General features: G+C 38.3%; 1 non-coding gene across 1 annotated transcript; it reads right to left on the bottom strand.

The window, feature by feature from the left end:
• Window positions 1–474: 474 nt before the first annotated feature.
• Window positions 475–581, bottom strand: LOC121213371 (small nucleolar RNA R71). Its single transcript, XR_005908753.1, has one exon. It is a non-coding gene; the product is annotated as a small nucleolar RNA R71 (small nucleolar RNA).
• Between the last annotated feature and the right edge of the window lie 6,185 nt (window positions 582–6,766).

Raw genomic sequence — 6,766 nt, 5'->3', positions numbered from 1 at the left:
ACGGAAGAAGAGTAAGAGGACGATACTTCAACCACAACCGAGGAGATAACTGAAAACCAAGAAAATCCGCTACCTTCTGGGATTGCTGCTAATCAGAATCTTGCTCCACGTACTATGTATGATTATGCTAAACCTTCTTTATCAGGAACTGAATCGAGCATAGTTAGGCCTGCTGTTGCTGCAAATACTTTTGAACTGAAAACCTAACACAATTCAAATGATCCAACAGTTTGTTCAGTTTGATGGTTTGCAAGACGAGGATCCCAATGCTCACTTGGCAAATTTCTTAGAATTTTGCGACACTTTTAAAATCAATGGAATTTCTGATGATGCCATCCGCCTTCGGTTGTTTCCCTTTTCATTGAGGAATAAGGCTAAATAGTGGTTGAACTCGTTAACACGAGGGTCAATCACTACTTGGAAACAAATGCCGAAATGTTTTTATTAAAATATTTTTCGCCAGTTAAAACAGCCAAATTACGTAATGATATCTCCTCTTTTGTGTAGATGGATTTAGAAACATTCTACGATGCATGGGAGAGATACAAGGATCTATTGAGAAGGTGCCCTCACCATGGGTTACCACTCTGGCTACAGGTTCAAACGTTCCACAATAGCCTAAATCCTTCGACCCGATAGATGATCGACGCAGCTGCTGGCGGAACTATCAATAATAAGACACCTGAGGATGCTTATGAATTTATAGAAGAGATGTCACTGAATAATTATCAGTGGCAAGTCATCAGGACAAAGCCAACGGAAGCAGCTGGTGTTGTTAACATCGATTCGGTCACCATGCTCTCTAATTAGGTATAACTTTTGAACAGAAAAATTGACGGTTTTCTTGGTTCTTCACAAGTTTACCCAGTAATGCAATGCGAAGCAAGTGGAGATGGAACAAGCAATTCAGAATACCCACCCTATGGCCACAACATGGAGAATGAGCAATTAAACTACATGGGTAATAATCCTCGATCTCAAAATAATCCTTATAATAATACTTACAATGCAGGTTGGAGGATCCATCCAAATTTCTCATGGGGAGGCCAAGGGAACCAGTAACCACCACCACCTCTAGACTTCCAACAACCACCCTACCTACAAGAGAAAAAGTCGAACCTTGAGGAGATGCTAACAAAATTCATCTCGGTGTCAGAAACTCATTTTCAGAATACCGAGACAGCACTTAAAAATCAACAATCATCAATCCAAGGGCTCGAAACTCAGATAGGTCAACTCGCTAAATTGATATCTGAACGACCACAAGGTAGCCTGCCGAGTAACATTGAATCTAACCCAAGGGAGCAAATCAATGCAATTACCATTCAAGATGAGGAAGGGTTAGTTACACCTGAACCAGAACCGAGGCAAGAAGCTGTGGTAAGTAAAGGTAAGGGTGAGGAGGACCACAATGACCAGAAACCGATAAGTAAAGAGTACAAACCTCGTGTGCCATACCCAAACGCGAGAAGGAAAGACCGCACAAAAGAACAATTTGGTAAATTCCTTAAATTATTAAAGAAGTTACATATTAAGTTATCGTTTATTGAAGCTCTTTCGCAGATGCCAAACACAGCCAAATTCTTAAAGGAGCTTTTAAAAAATAAGCGAAAGTTGAATGAGGCGTCGTATGTGGAACTAAATGCAGTTTGCTCAGCCATACTACAGAATAAGCTGGCCAACAAATTAAAAGATCCAGGGAGTTTTACGATTCCCTGTTTAAGTGGTAGCCTAGATGTTAATAATACTTTGGCTGATTTAGGGGCTAGTATCAATGTCATGCCTTACAAAATGTTTAAACAACTAGGTCTTAGGAAACCCAAACAAACTAGGATGATTATTCAATTAGCCGTTAAAACAATCAGATTTCCTAGGGGATTATTGAAGATGTACTCGTTAAAATTTACAAATTTATATTCCCAATTGATTTCTTTGTTCTAGTCATAGAAGAGGATAGTAACGTTCCTTTAATTTTAGGGAGGCCCTTTTTAGCAACTGCTAGAACAATAATTGATGTTGGCACAAGTGAACTCACACTTCGTGTGGGAGACGAAATAATCACCCTTCAAGCTCGTAATTCGAGTAACACATCGAAAATTGAAGGTGGTTGTATAAATTATTCTATTAAAATTGACCATGTTGTGCAACCTACTTTACAGGAAATAAGTTCGAAGAACCTACACGAGCCATGTTCAAGCAACAAAAAATGACCTATCTATGAAGAACGAAGGCTACAGATCGAGGAACAAGATGAATGGAGGACATAGAAATCGAGAACACCCGATAAACCGAAATTGAGCCAGGACGAGCTCAATACATCACCAAATCAACTTAAGGTTGGAGACAAAGTACTACTAGATGCAGCAGATCCTCGCATTACCACTTCTGAACCTAATAAAGAAATTCCTCTCACGGTACTCAATATTTTCCCATATGGTACAGTCGAGGCAATTCACCCCAAATTCAGAACTTTTAAGGTAAACAATACTCGTCTTAAACCTTATATTGATAAAGTTGATAGCAGGGATGATGAGTGTAAACTCCTCGAGCCACCATGATTACATGCCAGAGAGGTAAGTCAAGCTTAGACTATAAATAAGCGCTTCTCGGGAGGCAACCCGAGCACTAACAATAATGATTTATTTAAATTCTAGTTTTTCACTGTAACATCCTGAAATAGGACCTAGTCAGAATAGTGGTTTCGGGACCACAAATCTGACATCAAAATATTTATTTTATGATTATTATGAGGCCTAGAATATGATTATATGCATGTGTTAAAGTTTCATGAAGAAATTCTAAGTATAAGGTGTCCAATGGGAAATTAGGGACTAAATTGAATAAATTGTAAAACTTGGATTCTAGAAGCAATTTGTATGAAATTGCTTTAGATTATGAATTAGAAGGTCTTGGAGATAAATTTTCCCAAATTCTAATTTTTTGGACAAAAATGGGCTTGCATGGATGAAATTTTAAAGAAATGGCATAAGGGCATTTTGGTCATTCGTTATTTTAATGAATTAAAACGGGAAAAATCAAGCCAAAATTAGTCATATTCTCCTTCATCCAGCCGAAAATTTGGGGTTCTCCATAGCTAGGGTTTCAAGCTTTCCAAGCTCAATAGTAAGTGCTCCCAAGCCCCGTTTTTCATGCTCTTCGTATTTTTGAAATCCCGATAGCTTGCTCTCTCCATTTCTATCCATATTTCATGCTAGTGTTCATGTTTAAAAATTTACCCATGCATGAGTTGCTTGTATTTTGATAGATTATGGAGGAATATGAAAGATGAATGTGTATTAAACATATTTTCCTAGTTGATTTTAATGGGAAACCTTTATAGGGACTATTTTGCAAAAGATGTAAATGTGTGGTAGAAATGAGAAAATAATGGATAATGTGGGCTACCATAAGAAGAAAAAGTGTTCAACTAGGCTTGGGTAAGATAAAAAGTGCATGTGTTTCATTATACGAGCCTAGGGACTAAATCGTAAAAATGTGAAGGGTTAGGGGCAAAACGGTCATTTGGACCGGTGGTAGATATTAAACTTGAAATGCATAATATTGTTATTAATGAGTTAATTTTGTTGATATAGACCCCAAGGAACAAATTCCAGAGTTCGATCGAGGTAAACGCAAGGTTTCGGAATAACCGAAACATATCTCTGAAACGAATACCGGGTAGGTTCGGACAACTTAAAGTAAACCCCTAATATGCATAATTGAATGATTTATGAATGCATGATGATTGCATTTATTATTAGCATGAAATATCATGGAAATGCATATTTGATGGTAACATGTGAAAAATGTCTCGAATGAGGTTGACAAAGGGAATTCGATGGATAAACCCTCATTGATATGTGTAAAGAGATCTTGCACGTGTTGCAGTAAGGATTTAGCCGAATGGGTAATCTGTGATCTCGAGTATAGAAAGTATCTAGCCCAGACGAGTGTTCCTTGAAAGATCGAGCCTCCCGAAGAATATATGTGCATTGAGGATTTAGCCTGGATGGGTAATCCTATTAGGGTCTGAGTTTAGCTTGGACTGGTAATTCAGATCTGAACTCATAAAGGGTGTTTGTCGCAATAAGGGATTTAACCTGGACTGGTAATCCCGACATCACCTTACGAGTTCATGATATGGGGGATTTAGCCTGGACTGGTAATCCTGCCATGAGGTCCGAGGTTTGCGGGAGTGCATATACGTGAAATGATCATTCGTAAGAATTGACAGATAATGGGTATTCCATTGAGATTTCCTAGAAACTCAACGGGATTAATATGATGTATGTCAATAAGATGATGAATGATGAGCTTATCTACATAAATTACATGATGCTTTGTTATGTAACTAACTCATTGATTGAGTGCATGTGATAGGGAATTGTTTTATAATTGATGGTTTCATGATTTAAATATGGATGTATGCTAATTACTCGGTAAGTTTACTCTTCGGTTATTCGAGCTTACTAAGCATGAAAATGCTTACCCCCTCTCTTTTCCCTGTTTTATAGAGCTCAAGGACTCATAAGGATTGGAAGATGGATGGAGAAGCAACACACTATCAACTAGCCAAGCTTTGGTCTAAAGACACTTCTATTTTGTTAATGGCAAGTATAGGGCTTTGAGTATTTTGTCATGTGTGTCATTTGAATTGCCAAATGAAGGCATGTAAAGATGTATTCATCTTTTTTTATAAGGCCATGGAAATTGGAATATTTGAAAGTAGGCTATGACCTGCCTTTATATGCATGTTTATGTTCTTATATGATGGGTTGCTACAATTGGCAATGAGTTCAAAAACGAGCCAAAATTTGAATGTGCTACAATAACATAAGAACCCATAAATACTAGATGGGAAATAACCTTTTTGTATGAAACCAATGATATGAGGTTTCCATACAACTAACTTCATCAAGATCATTTACATGTGTATAACATGTTTTACTTTGAATTTGGTATCTATTAAGAAGAAGAAGTAGAAATGGGTGACTAAAGGCTTGGAAAATAGCCTATTAAGGTCCACATTGTTAGACACACGGGCGTGTGTCTAAGCCATGTATGACACACGGTCCATCCCCATGAGCGTGTGGTATGGCCGTGTGTCCCCTACACCTAAGACTTTAAGACAAATTAGCACACAGGTAGGACACACGGGCGTGTGTCTTAGCCGTTTAATTTAACAGAATGCTCAAGGTTTGGACACGGGGTGAGCCCACGGGCGTGTGTCTTGGCCGTGCCTAAAAGTCAGTGTTGCCCACGGGTTAGAGGCATGCCCTAGGCCACACGGGCGTGGGTGACCACATGGCCCATCATACACGGCCGTGTGACACTTCTAAGTAAGGAAATTTTCTAAAGTTATTAAATGTTTCCGATCCTATCCCGAACTACCTCTATGAAAATTTAGGGCCCTGAAGGCCCATTTAAGGGACAAGATGTGAATGTCTGAAAGTTTCAATTCTGAGCTAAACCTGGTAAGTCAATTCAGTATGTTTTAAATGTAAAGTTCCAGTAATACCTCGAACCCTATCCTGATAACGGATACGGGTGAGGGGTGTTACATTCACATCTAACCTACTAATTGAGTCCTGAAACGCAAGGTTTTCCCATCCACACGACCAGGCACACGGGTGTGCCTTAGGCCGTGCACACACCACAAGAGGAGACACAGCCATTCGATATGACTGTGTAACACCCCTAGCCCAAATCTGATCGCCGATTTTAGGCTAAGAGGTATTACCGAGCTAAACATTAAATTTTTCATTCACATTACCAATCAACAAAAACAGAAATCGAGCTGAATACATATTGATTTATAAGTTATAAATGCCATTTTCATATGGCCAAAATATTTACAATACAAAACATAACTATCACCAGCCTAACTTATACATGCCATATCAAGGCCAAAATATAACTTTACCGAAAAGATCGATAGTATGATGAACTGCTGATGATCCCCGAGTCGATGGCCAAAATCAACAATCTATAAAACAAGAAATAAGGAACAGAGTAAGCTTTTGAGGCTTAGTAAGTTTTAAGCATTTCAAACAATTAAAACTTGTCATTAAAATCGAACATTAAGTATCACAAAACTTGTATTCTAATTGTAAATCACTTGGCCGATTATACACAAGTACACTAGTTATAAAGCCTATTGGCCGAATATATATATGAATACACAAGAAATTTCCAACACATATTTCACTATACTATATGGCTCATACAATTACTTTAAGTCACATACTTTCATATAATGACATACATTGACCGAATAGGTCATTCTCTTATTCTTAAATACCGTATTCATCCACACACATATATATATCGTTCTTTGATACTAATAATTCACTTTAAAATCAATTCACATGTGAGTATATAATACGTACCTTAACATGTAAAATATATATAGGACTTACTCGACGGTGGTTTTCCGCAGATATTCAATGTCGTAATCCTACTTAATTTACTGGCATCAATCCTGTCAAGTCTTATAACTTAAAACAAATTTCTAGCACCAGCCTGCGGGAATTTAAACCCGGTATAATACCAGCTCGTAGCCTGCGGGTCTTTAGCCCGGATAGCATTCCAGCACGAAACCTGCGGGTCTTTAAGCCCGAATAACATTCCAGCATATAGCCTGCGGGTCTTTAAGCCCGGATAACATTCCAGCATATAGCCTGCGGGTCTTTAAGCTCGGATACAATTCCAGCACGAAGCCTGCGGGTCTTTAAGCCCGGATAACATTCCTCAATTTAATCATATA

Source organism: Gossypium hirsutum, chromosome A13, assembly GCF_007990345.1.
Source record: "Gossypium hirsutum isolate 1008001.06 chromosome A13, Gossypium_hirsutum_v2.1, whole genome shotgun sequence".
NCBI lineage: Eukaryota > Viridiplantae > Streptophyta > Magnoliopsida > Malvales > Malvaceae > Gossypium > Gossypium hirsutum.
The sequence above is the reverse complement of the archived record's forward strand: the minus strand, read 5'-3'. Positions and strand labels throughout refer to the sequence as shown.